Source organism: Canis aureus, chromosome 31, assembly GCF_053574225.1.
Source record: "Canis aureus isolate CA01 chromosome 31, VMU_Caureus_v.1.0, whole genome shotgun sequence".
Classification (NCBI taxonomy): Eukaryota; Metazoa; Chordata; class Mammalia; order Carnivora; family Canidae; genus Canis; species Canis aureus.
In genome coordinates this window covers 20,918,737-20,936,077 of record NC_135641.1, presented here as the reverse complement: position 1 = coordinate 20,936,077, position 17,341 = coordinate 20,918,737, and the positions used below count along the sequence as shown (strand labels likewise).

Below are 17,341 nucleotides of genomic sequence, written 5' to 3'. Positions count from 1 at the left end.
CTGGGCTGTGCTCATGTGGTTCTCTCTACTGAGCACTTTTTCCACCCTTCTTGACTTGGCTAACTTCTACACATTCATCAGCCCTTAATCTGATCTCATTTCTTTAAGGACTCCTTCCCTGATTTCAGTTCTGCTTCTCACAGACTCTTCATTTCTGTAGACTCCTGAGCTTACCTATTATATAACCCCATAGTATATGGAAATTATTTCTGCATTTCTTGTTAGGCTGAGCAGCTCAAGTAGCGGCCAATGCTTTTGTTTTATTTTCTTTTTTTCCACCTTGTATCTCTAGCCCTAGCACAGTACTCAGCACATAATAGGTTCTCAAGAAGTATTGTTGATGGAATTTCCAGTACCGATATAATTCATTTCAATCAAAAAGTATTTCTTCAACTGCTGCCTTTACCTCCTTGGCTTATAGGGAATTAGACTTGGTTTCCCTCTTTGGCTCAATTGCATTCTAAGAAACCCATCAGTTTAGCAACTTTTCCTCCCATGGTGAGCAGCAAAAGAAGGGGTACACAGGGAGGTGGGCAACAGGTAGAAGTGGCCCCTCATTCTCTTCTTTGTTTTAAATTCACTGTCTAATTTTACTGACTCCTTGGATGCAGTCATATGCTAAACAAAATGGGTGGTTTTTTTTTTTTTTTTTTAATTTTTATTTATTTATGATAGTCACAGAGAGAGAGAGAGGCAGAGACACAGGCAGAGGGAGAAGCAGGCTCTATGCACCGGGAGCCCGACGTGGGATTCGATCCCGGGTCTCCGGGATCGCGCCCTGGGCCAAAGGCAGGCGCCAAACCGCTGCGCCACCCAGGGATCCCAATGGGTGGTTTTCATCTTGTGCTTGCAGTGTTGTCTGAGTCACACTGAGGAGCATACCCTGAGTGCCATCTGAACCAGTGTAGAGAGAAGCACTGAGGGGCAGGACCCCTATCTCCCAGATGGAGAAGACAAGATACGACAAAATAAGGGACGAATGCTTTGGCCTGGTGTCTTTTTCCTTCTCTAATGTTCCTTACATCATTTCTTATAAATAAGGAGTTTTTCCCTTTCCTAGAATGCTGTTAGTCTCTTGAGAAAGAATAGTTGTCTGACCAGTTATTCACCTTTCCTCTTCCTGGCATTTGCTCATACCCCACTTGCTGCCCCACCCCTGTTTCTTTCAACATAAAACAGAGACAATGGGTAAGAAGGCCCAAAAAGAGAATTGTTCCACTTCAGACTCCAAAGAATGAAACCACCCTTGTTTCTTTTATGATTCCTATGTATCACAATATGTATCTTATAGTGGTTACCAGGCAACAGAGCCTTTCCCAGGTTACAAAATATTTTACAGGCAGTAGGGCTCATGACACAGAACAAGGAAGAATTGATGCACTTGAAGAGGAGGATGGCAGGATACCCAGGGCAGGGAAAGGATATCTCTGTGCTTGAAATTAATAAGGACCTCTCACTGTGGCTGGGTTGGGTGAGTGCAGAAAGCTTCCTGCAGCTGCTCATTCTTCACCAGATCTTTGCTAAGTGCCAACAGGGTGGTTGGTGCTGTTAGGTGCTATAAAGGACCAATGAGGCCAGGATACAGTATCTTGAACCTCAGGAAGCTCATAGGACTCGTAGGACAGAGTCATAGGACTCTGTTGTCATGGTATTTTGTGACATGTGCAAAACAAAGTGCTATAGATGATCAAAAGAGAGAAGAATCACTTCAGACAGGAAAAACAAGGAAAGCTTTAGGAATAAATAGCTTTGAAAGATAGGTAAGAATTCCACAGGTAGATATGTAAGGTGACATTCCAGAGAGAGAGAATAGGGTGGTGTTTAGGAGTTTGGACACCGCCCAAGTCTGGAGTGAAATCCACATTGTACTGCTCACTAGCTGTGCTATCTGGGACAAAACACTTGGCTTCTATTTCCAATGTCCCCTGAAATCTGAAGTTTTAAATGGAGTATGTTTGGGGAATTATAGACCATGCACGTTGATCAGAACAGAGCAAGGCTCCTTTTCAGATAGTAGTGAGAAATGAGAGCTGGAAAGACATCTGGAAACAGACAAGGCAAGGCCTTTTCCACCAAGTTAAGGAGTTTAGACATAGTGGGAAGAGGCTGTTGGACATTTTGAGGAGAATGACAACCTGATTAATCTCCTGGTGGTGTGCAGGGTGGGTCAGACAGAGCCAGGAAAAGGAGGCAGGGAGACTGATAAGGGGCTTCTACCCTGGGGCAGATACAAAGTGAAGGGGAGTGAGCTTGCTTGATAGCAGGACTGGGTAGAAAGGAATGGACAGGAAGGACAGGCATTGGAGTTGGTAAGGGTTTAGGTAGGGCAGAGTGAGAAACTGCTGATGGTGCTTGGTGTTAGGGTTCATATCACAGATCTTACTGCTTGTTTGGGCATGTGGAATTGAGCCCTCATTTTGATTTTGTTAGTCTCATCTTGTTTTTTTTTTTTAATTATATATTTTTTAAAGATTTTATTTATTTATTCATGAGACACACACACAGAGAGAGAGAGAGGCAGAGACACAGGCAGAAGGAGAAGTAGGAGAAGCAGGCTCCATACAGGGAGCCTAATACGGGACTTGATCCTGGGTCTCTAGGATCAGGCCCTGGGCTGAAGGTGGCGCTAAACCACTGAGCCACGCGGGCTGCCCTCATCTTGTTTTATTTTGCTTTTTTGCCTGGCTCTTCCTTACCAAAAATATGCTAGGACAGTGGTTCCCATCTTAGCTGCACATTAGGGGAGTTTTTTGTTTTTTTTTAAGGATTTATTTATTTATTTAAAAAATTTTTTTAAAAATTTAAAAGATTTTATTTATTTATTTGAGAGAGAGAGAGGGAGAGAGAGAGAGAGAGAGAGAGAGAGAGAGTGTGAGCATGGGGGGTGGGGGGAGGGCTAGAGGGAGGGAGGCAAACAGATTCTTTATTGAGCAGGGAGTTCAATGTGGGGACTCCATCCCAGGATCCTGAGATCATGACCTGAACATAAGTCAGACTCTTAACCAACTGAGCCATCCAGGTGTCCCTTATTTATTTGAGCGAGTGAGAAAGAGAGAGTGAGAGAAGGCCTGCATGCAAGTGCATGCACAGGTGAGGGGAGGGGCAGAGGGAGAGAGAATCTCAAGCAGACTCTGCACTAAGCGTGGAGACCTATGCAGGGCTCAATCCCATGACCCATGAAATCATGTATGACCTGAGCTGAAACCAAGAGTTAAACACCTGAGTGAGCCACTCAGGTGCTGTAGGATCATTTGGGGAGTTAAAAAAATCCTGATGTCCAGACTAGAACTCAGACTAATTAAATCAGAATTTTTTTTTCGGGGTGGAACTGGGCTTCTGTAGTGCTGAAAGCTCCACAGGTGATTCCAGGGTGCAGCCAAGGGTGGGACTCACTGTGCTAGGTGCTGACAGGGAGACACAGTGAGGAAAGGGAAGAGGTATTTGAGGTGTGAGGAAGAAAATGTGGAATCAGGCTTAGCTTTTGGATGAGATGTGGTAGCAGGTCGTGTGGGGAAGTTGAAAGACAGAGAGGACACTACCCAAAATTTTACTTTTGTTTTCACAGTTCTGTATTTCTTTTCCTTAAATGCAATATAAGCAAAAATTCTATTTCCTGAGTTTCCCTGACTCTGTAATTTCTTTGTGAGTTACATGTAGTGCATAACTATTGAATTAGAAATCTTCCCACATGGATCTGATGCTATTGAAATATATATGACTGTATCATTGCCACATCACCCTGTTTCCAGTAATAGCTGAGGACCCACTTTAGCCTATCAGGTACCGTCTGCTATGTGTCTATACTACTAAGGGTTTTCAGAATCTAATAAACAAGAGCAGGATAATTCTAGGGGTCAGTTTCTCAGAGGTATTATGTAAGATATTGTCACTTAAAACATATCTCCTGTGGCTACAGATTGTAGCCAAGTGGTTGGCAAAGGCCTTGGTAAAACATTCTGAACAACTAAGATGGTCAGCTATTTTTAGATCACAGTTGTTTTTCTCAAAATCAATATTTGTATAACTAAGAATATATTTTTATTACTGAATTACTCTATTCAATTTCTTTGTTTTATTCACAGTTCTGAGTTCATTATTTGAAAGGGGTTGGAGAAAGTACTTTTATTAGACAGTATAAGTTATATTGTGTAACAGTGGGGATTATATGATTATTTACTGTTTCTAAAGGGTCTATAATGAATCTGTTGAGAGGTCTGTTTATGTTTGATGAATTCTCTATGTCCATTTTCCTCTCATAAAGCCTGATTAATAGTCTTTGAAACGAGTCATATCGTCATTAATGATATGCTGTCTGATAGAATGTTATCTTTAGGAAAGGAGGGGGAGAAGGACACTGTTACCATTCACCTTGTGAATTATAATGAGAGTTGCTCCTTTGTATTAAAAAACTGAGTGAGATTGTAACAGTTTGTCAGCTTTAGAAACCAGCCCTACAACAGAAGTGAATTCAATCTGAGCCTCTTACTGTTATGAAGGCAGTAGAAAAGCCCCTGTTTTTAAGTGGCTTTGAATGGCATTAATTGAAAAAGTGCTGCTTTGATTGAGTGGCAAGAATCTGTGGAATTACTTCCCAGAGTCAGGGAGATGGAACATTCGTTTGACCTCTAAGGATAGAAGTCTAGGGTGGGAAGTTTTGTTGGCCTGCAGCATTGCCCAAGGTGGGTGGATTTGTTTCAGCCCTCAGGAGGGATGCTTTGAGAGGCCAGATCTTAGACACCTAGCTAAGGGTCAAAACTAGAGAGAACCCCAGGGATTTGTTATGAATAAATGGTGACACTGGTAAGAAAGTCTTAAATGCCAAGAGAATTTGAATGAACTATTCTGGGGAGAAGAAAAAAATTTAATATGCTAGATCCCGTCCTCTGTGTAAGAGCTGAGTCTGATGGCATTTCTCACCAGTAGGATGACCTAGTGTGTGTATAATGGCTTTTCTTTGTTCATTTGCTTTAGAATATCCTTACTATCCTGCTTTGTGTCACCTGTCCAGTTCAGATAGGAGCTCACTTTGCCTTTTCTGATTATGTTCAATTTAGATTTCTTTTTTTTTTTTAAAGATTTTTATTTATTTATTCATGAGAGACACACACATACACAGAGAGGCAGAGACACAGGCAGAGTGAGAAGCAGGCTCCATGAGGGAGCCCGACACGGGACTCGATCCCAGGACTCCAGGATCATGCCCTGGGCTGAAGGCGGCGCTAAACCGCTGAGCCACCCGGGTGTCCCATCAATTTCGGTTTCTTTAGACATTCAAAGCACAGCTTGAATTTATGGGTGCTAATGGTTGTAAATATCTGGAATTTGGTCTTAGTGGTATCATCAAATATATATATATATATAATATATATATATAAAATATATATATCTTTTAAAGATTTTATTTATTTATTCATGAGAGACACAGAGAGAGGCAGAGACATAGGCAGAGGGAGAAGCAGGATCCCCATGGGGAGCTGGATGCGGGACTCAATCCTGGAACCCTGGGATCATGAACTGATCCAAAGGCAGACGTTCAACCACTGAGCCACCCAGGGGCCCCCTGCACATTGCTTTTTAAAAATCAACTCATCATGCCTTCCACCAGTCATTATGTGGTGGAATTACATGGCTCCCCTTTTTTTTTTTTTTTACATGGCTCTTTACTATATATTACTTACTATTTTAAGGGATCCTGAGAATGATGGGGGAGGAGGATTCAGTCAGTCCATAATATCTTTTAAAGGACTCTAGACATTAATAGCCGAAATACCTTTCTGACTGAATAATCTTTACAACTTCACTGGGATGATAAACAGTGAATTAAATTTAGTAGTGATGTCTAATCAGTATTATCAGTCAGAATATTGTAGGTTAATGGTTATCAAACTTTTTCTGGAAAGAACCAGAGAGTAAATATTTTAGGCTTTGTAGGCCGTATGATCTCCACCTCAATTACTGAACTCTGCTTTTGTTGCTCAAAAGCAAATAGAGATAATATATAAACCAAACGAGTGTGGCTGTGTTGCAATAAAACTCCACAAAATGGGTGTGGCATGAACTTGGCACATAGACTGCAGTTTGTTGGTCCCTGGTCTAAACTGGTTATTCTCAGATATTAGCACACATCAGAGTCATCTGGGGGACTTGTTAAGGCACAGATTGCTGGTCTTGCTCCAGAGTTTCTGATTCAATAGGTTTCGGCAAAGCCAAATAATATTCATTCCTAGTAAGTTTCCAGGAGATGCTGCTGCTGCTGTGGTCTGAGGACCACACTTTGAGAACTATCTGCATTCACAAAGATGGATATTAAGCCCAGGTAGAAGAAAGAAAACTTGAATAAATATACATAGCTGGTGAAAAATAAAGCTTAGGACTTAAATTTCCTGGCTCCTGGCACAGTGCTATTTCCGCCACAACAAAAGTTTTCAGATAATGTTATGGTAGTGATCTCCATGGTGCTAATTTACATATTTATGTTTTAATTTTTTTATTTATCATCTTTAGACAATATCTTGTGATTTTTTGTTATGAAAAATGACTTTGCATACTTCTTTGCATGCTTCTCTGTCTTTGCTCCATTTCACCCCCTAATTTTTGTTACTTGCATTGCTATTCTTAGATCATAGAATTAAGAATCTTAGATCTTAGCTTTCTCTATCATAGTTACTATGATAAATTTAAAGAACACAGTTAGCTTCTGTCTGGTGATCCAGCAACCTTAGATAATATCTGTTGATTTTCTACTATACATTTCCATCTTTCTTTGCTCTCTCTCGTCCTTCAAATTCTTTCACATACTTTCACTTTCACATCTTTCACTTCACTTTCTTTCAGCTGGTAAGACATATATTTTACACTTTTACTATACGTGGGTTTTTTTTCTTTGACTATAGGTTGATTCTAAATCACAGAAATCAGTAAAATGCATTTATATATGTAATATAGTCAGACTCCAGAGTGAGAAATGTAGTCCTATGTCATTAAACGTGTTTCACTTAAAGGAGTGCTGCATGTGTTAAGGTAAAATGGGTTCTCTTTTGTAAAAATCCATCAGTGGCTCAAATTATGCCACCATTTAATTCATTTCAGACTCAGGCAATGAATTTTATTTATATACCTTTTCCCTTGACATTTTTTAATTGCCTTTCTTTTTTTATTTATAGAGTAGCATATATCTATACTGTATTATTAATATCTTGCAGGTTTTTTATCACAGAATTTATGTAATACATATTTTTTTTTTTCTTGGGAGACTGTTTTTGAGGCCATCTGACCTACCCTAATAATTCAGGATGGCTGCTGTCTGAACCTGCTTCCACATGTCAACCTGAGATTGCTTTTTATTTTATTTCTGGGAAGGTTGTTCCTTCTTTTTCCTTAATTATTATTATTATTTTTTTTACTGAAGTATAGTTGACACACAATGTTATATTAGTTTCAAGTGTACTACATAGTGAGTTTTTCACTGGAAAACTCTCAAGTTGTTTCTTTTTCAGAAAAAGTGTATGGTAAGTGAATCTTACAAGATTTTGAATGTCAGAAAATGGCTGCATTTTGTCCTCACACTGATTGGCAGTTTGTCTCAGTATGGAATTTTTTATGTAAAATAACAATGATGCATTGGTTTTCTAAAAAAAAATTTATTTATTCATGAGAGACACATAGAGAGAGGCAGAGACATAGGCAGAGGGAGAAGCAGGCTCCCTGTAGGTTGCCCTGTGTGGGACTCCACCCCAGGACCCCGGGATCAGGACCTGAGCCAAAGGCAGGTGCTCAACCACTGAGCCACCCAGGCACCCCCCCCCCTTTTTTTAAAGCAGAAAGCAACCTTGTTACTTTTTAAAAAGTGATATATTTATTTGTGTTAGAAAGAGTGTGAGCAGGGGGAGAGGTAGAAGGAAAGGCAGAGAATCTCAAGCAGATTTGGTGCTGAGTGTTGAGCCAGAACATGGGACTCTATTCCAGAACCCTGAGATCATGACCTGAGCAGAAACCAAGAATCAGTCATCCAATTGACTGAGCCACCCAGGCACCCCATGATGCATTGATTTCTAGCAGCCAGTGTTGTTGATAACAAGGCTGTACTTTCTCACATCTGAGTCTCATTCCTTCATAGGTGAGCTGTTTCTTTCCATAGGGGTTTTTTTCTTTATGTTTTGCAAGTTTGATTTCAAACTTTTTTTTTTTTTAAGTTTCTATTTATTTATTCATGAGAGACACACAGAGAGAGAGAGAGAGGGAGGCAGAGACACAGGCAGAGGGAGAAGCAGGCTCCATGCAGGGAGCCTGACGTGGGACTTGATCCCAGGTCTCCAGGATCACACCCTGGGCTGAAGGCGGCGCTAAACCGCTGAGCCACCTGGGCTGCCCTCAAACTTTTTCTTTCATTCTACTGGGCCTTTGAATGGGAGGTTCAAGTCTGTCAGGCTTAGAATTTTTTTTTTTTAATTTATTTATTAAAAAATTTTTTTCCCTCCAAGTCTGTATTCTGCTGCTTCTAGAACTCAAATTAGAGGGATATTGTATCTTCTGAATCTCTCTGTGTCTTTAACTTTTCTCTCATATTTTCCAACTTTTATCATTTCAGTTTTTTAAGCAATCTCTATGTCCAAAGTGGGGTTGGAACCCACAACCCCTAGATCAAGAGTCACATGCTTCACTGACTGAGCCAGCCAAGTGCTCCTCATTTTAAATATATATATATGTGTATGTGTGTGTGTATATGTATATGTGTATATATAATATGCATGTGTGTGTGTATATATATCTATATATCTGTGATGTATGCTGCATATATTTTCTCTCACCTTTTTATTGTCCTTGCACTTAGCTTGGGATGTTTTTTGCCATGCAGAATTTTTATATCATTAAGTGTATCAATGTTTCTTTTATTGCATCTAGATTTTGAATCATTGTCAGAAAACTTGCCTATACCTACATTACAGGGGGAGTTCACCCAGGCTTTCTTATAATTCAATGTGATTTCATTGTTTACAGGTAGTTCTGATGCACTGGGTATTTATTTTTGTGTGTAGTATGAGGTATCGGTAGAGGTTTATCTTTTTCCAAATGGCTCTCCTGTTACTCTGATACCACCAATTTTAAGAGTTCATCTTCTTCTCAATGATTTGAGAGTTAATTGGTTTGTCTCTGCATAACTGAATAACACACTATTTTACTTATAGAACAAGTTTAATATCTGATAGGATTAATTTCTTTTCTCCTGCTGGCCCCGTAAGCTTTATCTATTTTTTTCTTGTTTTTCTAAGTGTTCTTTCTTGTTTTCTTTATGTGTATCTAGCTCCATTAAAAAAAAAAGAAAAGGCTTGTTGGTCTTTTCATTGGGACTTTGTTAAATTTATAAATTAACTTAGGGAAAAGTGACATAAAATCATATCATCAGGAAGATGAAAACTCTTTCCATTTGTTAAAATCTACTTTTGTGTCTTTCAGGAGTGTTTAAAATTTCCCTGACATAGTTTTGTACACTTATTGTTAAGTTTATTCCTAAGTATTTTATCATTTATTGCTACTGTGAATGAGATCTCCCTACCATTATATCTGTTAACCAGTAATTTTATTTCCTTACTATCTTTATTAGATTTAGGTATCAATGCCATTCTTGTTTCATAAATAGTATTTTGATGTTTTCTTTCAATTTTTAAGCTCTCTCTCTCTCTCTCTTTTTTTTTTTTTTGTTTTTGTGACATTGGGACTTTATGTTTCCTGATGATTTGAATTCCTCTCTGAAATTTCTTGGTGAATCTGAGCCTTGATAGCTTTCTCTATTTCCTCAATGGAAATTGGTCTATTTAAAATGTATATATCTAATGAGATCAATTTTGGTAAATTATATTTTCCTAGGAAATTGTTCATGCCTTGGTTTCTGTGTTTATTTGTGTAGAGGTATACAAAGTAGTTTCTTGGAAATTTAAAGTTTCCTGTGTTTCAGTGATTATTTTCCTTTTGCTATTTCTTAGTTTGTATACCTATGCTTTGTTCTTTTTCCCCCTCCTTGATTAAGTTAGCTAAGTGGCTTATTTATTTTGTTAATTAAAAAATTTATTAATTAGATCTATTGCATTCCTTTTCTCTACCTTATTCATTGTATCTTTATCTTTTTTTTTTTTATTCTGCCTTTATTTTTAATACATTCTTCCTTGTGCTTTCTTTTGGTTTTTCTTTATTTTTTTCTCATTTTTGAATTGAAAAGTAAATTTATTTTCATTCTTTCATTTTATTGATATAAACATTTAAGGTTATGAGTTTTCTCTGATCATGAAATGTATTGCATAGATTCTGATATGTAGTATTTTTATTATCATTATATTTTAGAAATTATGTAATTGTATTTCGTATTTCCCCCTACTGAAGAGTTGTTTAATAGAAGGTTTTCAGGTTTTGTTTTTGTTTTTGTTTTTGTTTTTGGTCCTATATCATGACGAATTTTTGTGGATGTTTCATGTGTGCTTGAGAAGATGAATCCTCTCTTATCAGGATGTAAAATTTAATACATATCCACATATTCCTTATTGATAATATTGGTTAGATCTTCTGTAACTTTATTGACATGTCTATTTATTCTGTCTCATGTTGAAACTGGTGTATTAAAATCTCCTATGGGGATCCCTGGGTGGCGCAGCGGTTTGGCGCCTGCCTTTGGCCCAGGGCGCGATCCTGGAGACCCGGGATCGAGTCCCACGTTGGGCTCCTGGTGCATGGAGCCTGCTTCTCCATCTGCCTATGTCTCTGCCTCTCTTTCTCTGTGTGACTATCATAAATAAATAAAAATTAAAAAAAAAATAAAAATAAAAAATAAAATCTCCTATGTAAAATGTATTTCTGTTTTCTACCTCCTGTAGATTCTGCTTTAAAAAGCTGGTTAGTAGGATATTAGGAGCATAGATATTTATACCTATTATGTCTCCATTGTGAATTGTGACTTTCAGCATTAAAAGGTGTTTCTGATTATATTTAATGGTTTATGGCTTGAATTCTATGTTGATATCAAGACTGAAACCCCTTGCTTTTGTTTCCATTTGCCTACTATACATTTTTAAAAAGATTTATTTATTTATTTGAGAGAGAGAAAGGGAGAAAGAGAGAGAGAGGACACAAGCAGGAGGGTTAGAGGGAGAGGGAGAGAGAATCTCAAGCAGACTCTTCGCTGAGTGTACAGCCCCATGTGGGGCTTGCTCTCACAACTCTAAGATCATGACTTGGGCTGAAACCAAGAGTCAAATGCTTAACTCAACTGAGCCACCCAGGTACCCCAGCCTAGTATACTTTTGCCAATTCCTTTATTTTTGGCCTTTCTGACTTTGTTCTAGATCTGTTTCTTAGATACAGTATATAGGTCTTACTTTGTGAATCAAATTGAAAATCTTTTTCTTAGATTAGGTGAATTAAGACCATTTATGTATATTGATATGATTGATATACTTGGTCTTAATTTTGTCATTATTTTGTAAGTACTAAATGTATTATGATATATTTATTGTATTTCTCTAGTGATAGGTTTTCTTTGCTTTTTCTTTATTTGGTATTTAGGAAGAGTTGTGATTTCTGTCCTCATATTTATGTCTTTTTTAGTGCTCTTAGTCTCTGTTTTTTTTTTTTATTTTAAAGATTTTATCCACTTATTCATAATAGACACAGAGAGAGGCAGAGACATAGGCAGAGGGAGAAGCAGGCTCCTCACAGGGAGCCAGATGTGGGCTCTATCCCAGAACTGCACGATCATGACCTGAGCTGAAGGCAGATACTCAACTGATTGAGCCACCCAGGCACCTCTCTTTCCATCTTTTGACTTGCCTTATTTCTATATATTATTCTCCCACTATGTTTAACATTAAGCCTGCCCTTGAGTATGTTAAATTAATCCTTTGCTAAAACTTCCCCAAATTATCTTGATTCAATGGAAGTCATTCTTTCCTAGATTCTTCAAAAAGGGGGCTCAGAGGTACAGAATGAGTTTTTGTATGTTTATAACTTTTTCTATTGCCTTACCATTTGAAAGCCAGCTTGTCAGGATATAAAATTTTTGGTTCATACTTTTTGTTCATAAGTTATTCTAGAATACTGTTCTATTCTTTCCATGATTTGTCTACCATTTTTGAGAAGTATAATGCCTGTCTGTTTCTGTTGGCCTGGTAAATTATTTGATCTTTTTCCTGGAGGTGCTAAGAATTTTTATTTTATCCTTAAAGCCTAACCATTTTACGAGGATGGATCCCAGAGTTGATTGTTTCAAATCAGTTTTCCTGGGTCTTGCTAGATACTTTTAGGTTTATGCAGAGTCAGGTCTTGTTTTATTTTTGGAACATTTTGGGTTATGCTTGTGAATATGTGAATATTATCTGTGTTCCTTTGTTTTATTTTTAGTCTTTAGAGACTCCAGTTATAAGTATGTCGATTCCTTTTTGTCTGGCTTCCATTTCAACCACTTTCTTTTTCACTTTTTTTTTTTTACTATATTCATTTTCATCTGTCTGTTTTATATTATTCACAGCCCCTTATTAAACTTTTGTTTAGATATAAATATGTTATCCCTTGAGTATCTTACAGTTTAGACTATATTTCTTAAATGGTTTTATCTTTTCTTTTTGTTTTTTCAACTTCAGTCAGCTCTTATTTTATTTCTTCTTCTCCTGATATAGTAAAAGAAAAAATCCATTCTTGTTCTTGGTTTTTGAGTTTCTGATTTAAGGTTCTCCTCCATACCGATGTTTGTTTCTAGACATGTAATTCAGTTTGGAGAGGTACGTAATAGTTTTTGTTGTTGTTGTTGCTTCTTTTGGTTAGTGGCTAATTTTTTCAAGAAATTTTCATCACCTGAAAAGTTTTTTTAAATAGATTTTATTTTTTTACAGCAGTTTTAAGTTCACATCAAAATTGAGCAGAACTTTCAGAGATTTCCCAAATACTTGCTGCCCTCCCCTTCCCACATGAGCCAGCTTCCCTATTAACACCTCACACAGAATGATATATTTGTCACAATTAATGAACCTATACTGACATGCCATTGTTGATTAAAGTCCATAATTTGTATTTAAACTATGTATTAGTTTATTATTAGGGTTCACTCTTAGAGTTGTACATATTGTGAGTTTGGATAAATGTGTAATGACATGTATCTGCCATTGTAGTACCATACTCACTGCAGTAAAATCCTCTGTGCCCCTCTTCCTTCCCATGCTGCTACCTCCAACTCCTGGCAACCATTGTATTTTACTAGCCTCATAATTTGGTTATTTCCAGAATGTTATGTTGTTGGGATTATACAATATGTAGCTTTTTCAGATTGACTTCTTTTACTTAGTATTATGCATTTAAGTTTCTTCCATGTCTTTTCATGACTTGATTGCTCTTTTTTTTTTTAAATACTGAGTAATATTTTGTTGTCCATATATATCACAATTTATTAATTCACCGGTTGAAGGATATCTTTTTGCTTCCAGTTTTGGCAGTTGTAAGTAAGGCTACTGTATATACCCAGATGTGAGTTTTTATGTGGACATAAATTTTCAACTCATTTAGGTAATATCAAAGAACATCCTTGTTGGATCATATGGTACAAGTATGTTTAATTTTATAAGAAACTGCCAAACTGTTTTTCAAAGTGGCTGCACCATTTTGAATATCTACTGGCAATAAATGAGAGTTCCTGTTGCTCTACATCCTTATCAGCATTTGGTGTTGTCAGTGTTTAGAATTTTGGCCATTCTACTAGGTGTGTAGTAGTTCATTGTTTTAATTTACAATTCGTTTTAAAAAGATTTTATTTATTTGAGAGAGAGAGAGAGAGCATGAGACATGAGTGAGGGTGAGGGGCCAGAGGGAGAGGGACAAACAGACTCCCCACTGAACGGGGAGCCTGACTTGGGGCTCAATCCCCGGGATCATGATCTGAGCTCAAGGCAGATACTTAAGTGACTGAGCTGCCCAATGCCCCTAATTTACAATTCCTTAATTATATATGTTGTTAAATATCTCCTCATATGCTTATTTTCTATGTTTATCTTTTTTTGTGAGGTGTCTATTTTCTTTATTGCCTGGTTTTTAATTGGGGGATTTATTTTCTTAATGTTGAGTTTTAAAAATTTTTTGTATATTTTGGATAACAGTTCTTTATCATATGTGTTTTGTAAGTATTTTCTTACAATTGTGGCTTATCTTCTCATTCTCTCTCTCTCTTTTTTTTTTTATTGGAGTTCAATTTGCCAACATATAGCGCATCACCCAGTGCTCATCCTCTTCTCATTCTCTTGAAGCTAAAAAAGTTTTTATTCTTATTTGCCCCCCTTATTTATTTATTTAAAGATTTTATTTATTTATTCATGAGAGACACACAGAGAGAGAGGCAGAGACATAGGCAGAGGGAGGAGAAGCAGGCTCCATGCAGAGAGCCTGATGTGGGACTTGATTCCAGGACTCTGGAATCACGCCCTGAGCCAAAGGCAGAGGCTCAACCACTGAGCCACCCAGGTGTCCCCCCGCTTCCTTTAAAGAACTTTTCTATAGATGAATACTGCTTACAACTTTGCATTTAGTGGACATTTTTGGTGGTATGGAGGTATGGAGTGGTTTACAAGATTTCTAGTTCAACCATCTTTTGTTAGTATAGCCAAATATAATTTGTTTTTATCAATGGCCTTAAAAAATTAGGGGGATGGTGGTTAAGGGAAGGGGGTTTATGTTCTTGTTTTTTTGTTTTTGTTTTTGTTTTTGTTTTTGTTTGGTCTTGTAGAATAATAAATTTTACCTCTTGATTCTTTTTGCCTTTACCACACAGGTACACCTCTGTTTTCATTTCCCTTTTTTCCCCAGATTTGCCTTTTCAAGATTACCTCTTTGAATCCTTCTTTAGTTAGTACCCTGATGTACCAGGACTCTCTTTTCAGTACCTTTGCACATAGGGTGTACTTTTTTCACCCTGGGAGTTGTTTCATATCAATGCCCTCTTCTCTGGACACTCCCTATGTATTAATCAGGGTTCTCCAGACAAAGAACCAACAGGCTATATATATGATGGCTAATTTTATGTGTCAGTTTGACTGAGCTGAGGAATGCCCAGATAGCTGATAAAACATTATTTCTGGATGTGTCTGTGAAGGTGTTTCTGGAAGAGAGTAACATTTGGATTCATGAACTAAGTAAAGCAGATTGCCTTCCTCGATGTGGATGGGCATCATCCTATCTATTGCCTGCCTAAAGTAAACAGAAAAGCAGAAGAAAGGTGTGGTGTCTCTCTGCTTGAGCTGAGACATTCGTCTTCTCTTGCCCTTGGACATTGGTGCTTCTGGTTCTTGGACTTTTGGACTTAGATCAGGCTTAGACTATTTGCCCCTTCATTCTCCAGCCTTGGACTTGAATTGGGTGACATCTCCAGCTTTCCTGGTTCTCCAGTTTGCATTTGGCAGATCATGGCACTTCTTGGCTTCTATAACTGCATGAGCCAATTTTTTTTAATAATAAATTTATTTTTTATTGGTGTTCAGCTTGCCAACATACAGAATAACACCCAGTGCTCATCCCGTCAAGTGTCCCCCTCAGTGCCCGTCACCCATTTACCCCCACCCCCCGCCCTTCTCCCCTTCCACCACTGCTAGTTCATTTCCCAGAGTTAGGAGTCTTCATGTTCTGTCTCCCTTTCTGATATTTCCTACCCGTTTCTTCTCCCTTCCCTTCTATTCCCTTTCACTATTATTTATATTCCCCAAATGAATGAGACCATATAATGTTTGTCCTTCTCCGATTGTCTTATTTCACTCAGCATAATACAATTTTTATAATAAATCTCCTCTTTTATATATCTATATATACCTTATTGATTCTTTTATCTGGAGATCTCTGATATGTATGTAAATAAATTTATTATAAGATATTGAATCATGTGATTATGGAGACTAAGAAGTCCCACAATCTCCCCTCTGTAAACTGGAAGCCCAGGAAAACCAATCATGTAGTTTAGAGGCCTGAAAGCCAGAAAGCCAATGTTATAGATTCCAATCCAACTCTAAAGCCCTGAGAACCAGGAGCACTAAGTGCAGGAGATCAATATCCCAGCTCAACAATCAGACAGAGAGAGAGAGCAAATCCTCCCTTCTACATTTTTGTTATGTTTAGGTCTTCAATGGATTGGATGATGTCTGCTTACATTGGGGAAGTCAGTTGCTTTACTTTACCAATTCAAATGCTAATATTTTCTGGAAATACTCTCACAGGTGCACCTAGAAGTAATGCTTAACCAGATATTTGGACATCCTGTGATCCAGTCCAGCTAACACATAAAATTAAATAATATATTTTAGCTCTCTGCAAAAACTTGTAGCAGGTACTCAAGAAATAGCTCTGCTGGAAATTGGTGTCTGGTTTTGTTTTTTGTTTTTTAAATCTATTTATAAGTAGCTTGAAATTTTTAGTGTTCTCTGTTCTAGTTATGCTCAGGACATTAAATTTCCATGACTGTATTTATTCTTTTTATTAATCTGTGTAAAGAGAATGTGTAAAGATTCAGATTTTGCTAAGAGATCCAGAAGTTCCCGTCTTTATCATTTTTGATAAATTTTCAACTTCAAATTACTAATTTTGTCATCAGCCATATCCTTTTTTGTAAACTCTTATATAAATTTTTAGATACTGGCATTGTCTTAGTCTAGGATACTATGACAAAGTACTATGGACTGAGTGGGTTATAAACAAGAGAAATTTGTTTCTGGAGGCTAGAGGTCTGAGATCAGGATATCAGCATGGTTAGGTTCTGGTGAGGATCCTCTTCTGGATTGCAGGCTACCAAATTGTATCCTCACGGGGTAGAAAGAGGGCTTTCTTTTCATAACTGTCTGTCTTTATAGTATGGACACAGTATCCTTTCAAGTATCTGAGATTACTAATCAGAAAATACAAAAGTATTTTCTTTCATTATTTCTGTTTCTACATTGACTGTTCTGTTTATTTGCCGCAATCTTTCTCCTTGATATTTTGGTTTTATTCATTTCAGAAGGCCTTTGATTGCCTTTCCATAGTTATGAATGGAAGTTTATGTTATTAATATAATTGTCTGGCTTGTGTTTCCTTTGCATTGGGTATGGCTGTTTAACCAAAGTCCTTATATTTGATTGGCAGGAGAGTAAGGCCACAGTGGGGATGGAGGTCCTATAAACAGATTTCTCTTTAGGGTGCTTAGCTAGGTAGTAGGCGGAGCTTTATTTGTCATAATAGAGTTTTGTCCTGAAGGCAGAGTGTCTTAGTTCACTTTTAGAAAGACCTCCTTTGCATATTCTTCTGAGTCTTTTGTGAGGGCTTGAGTTTCTTCAAGCTCTGCTCTGTTTCCTCCCCA

General features: G+C 37.6%; 1 protein-coding gene across 3 annotated transcripts in view; it reads left to right on the top strand.

Annotated features, from left to right (window-relative positions):
* The window catches only part of MCF2L2 (MCF.2 cell line derived transforming sequence-like 2), a 236,259-nt gene that overhangs the window by 42,022 nt on the left and 176,896 nt on the right, over positions 1–17,341 (top strand). For 2 of the 3 annotated variants that reach the window (XM_077879819.1, XM_077879820.1), the window contains exon 1: positions 1,346–1,471. The exons of the other annotated variant lie outside the window; for it this stretch is intronic. The gene's annotated coding sequence lies outside the window, so the exon portion shown is untranslated. Of the gene's footprint in view, positions 1–1,345; positions 1,472–17,341 lie in introns of those variants that run through there. 3 annotated transcript variants of the gene reach the window in all.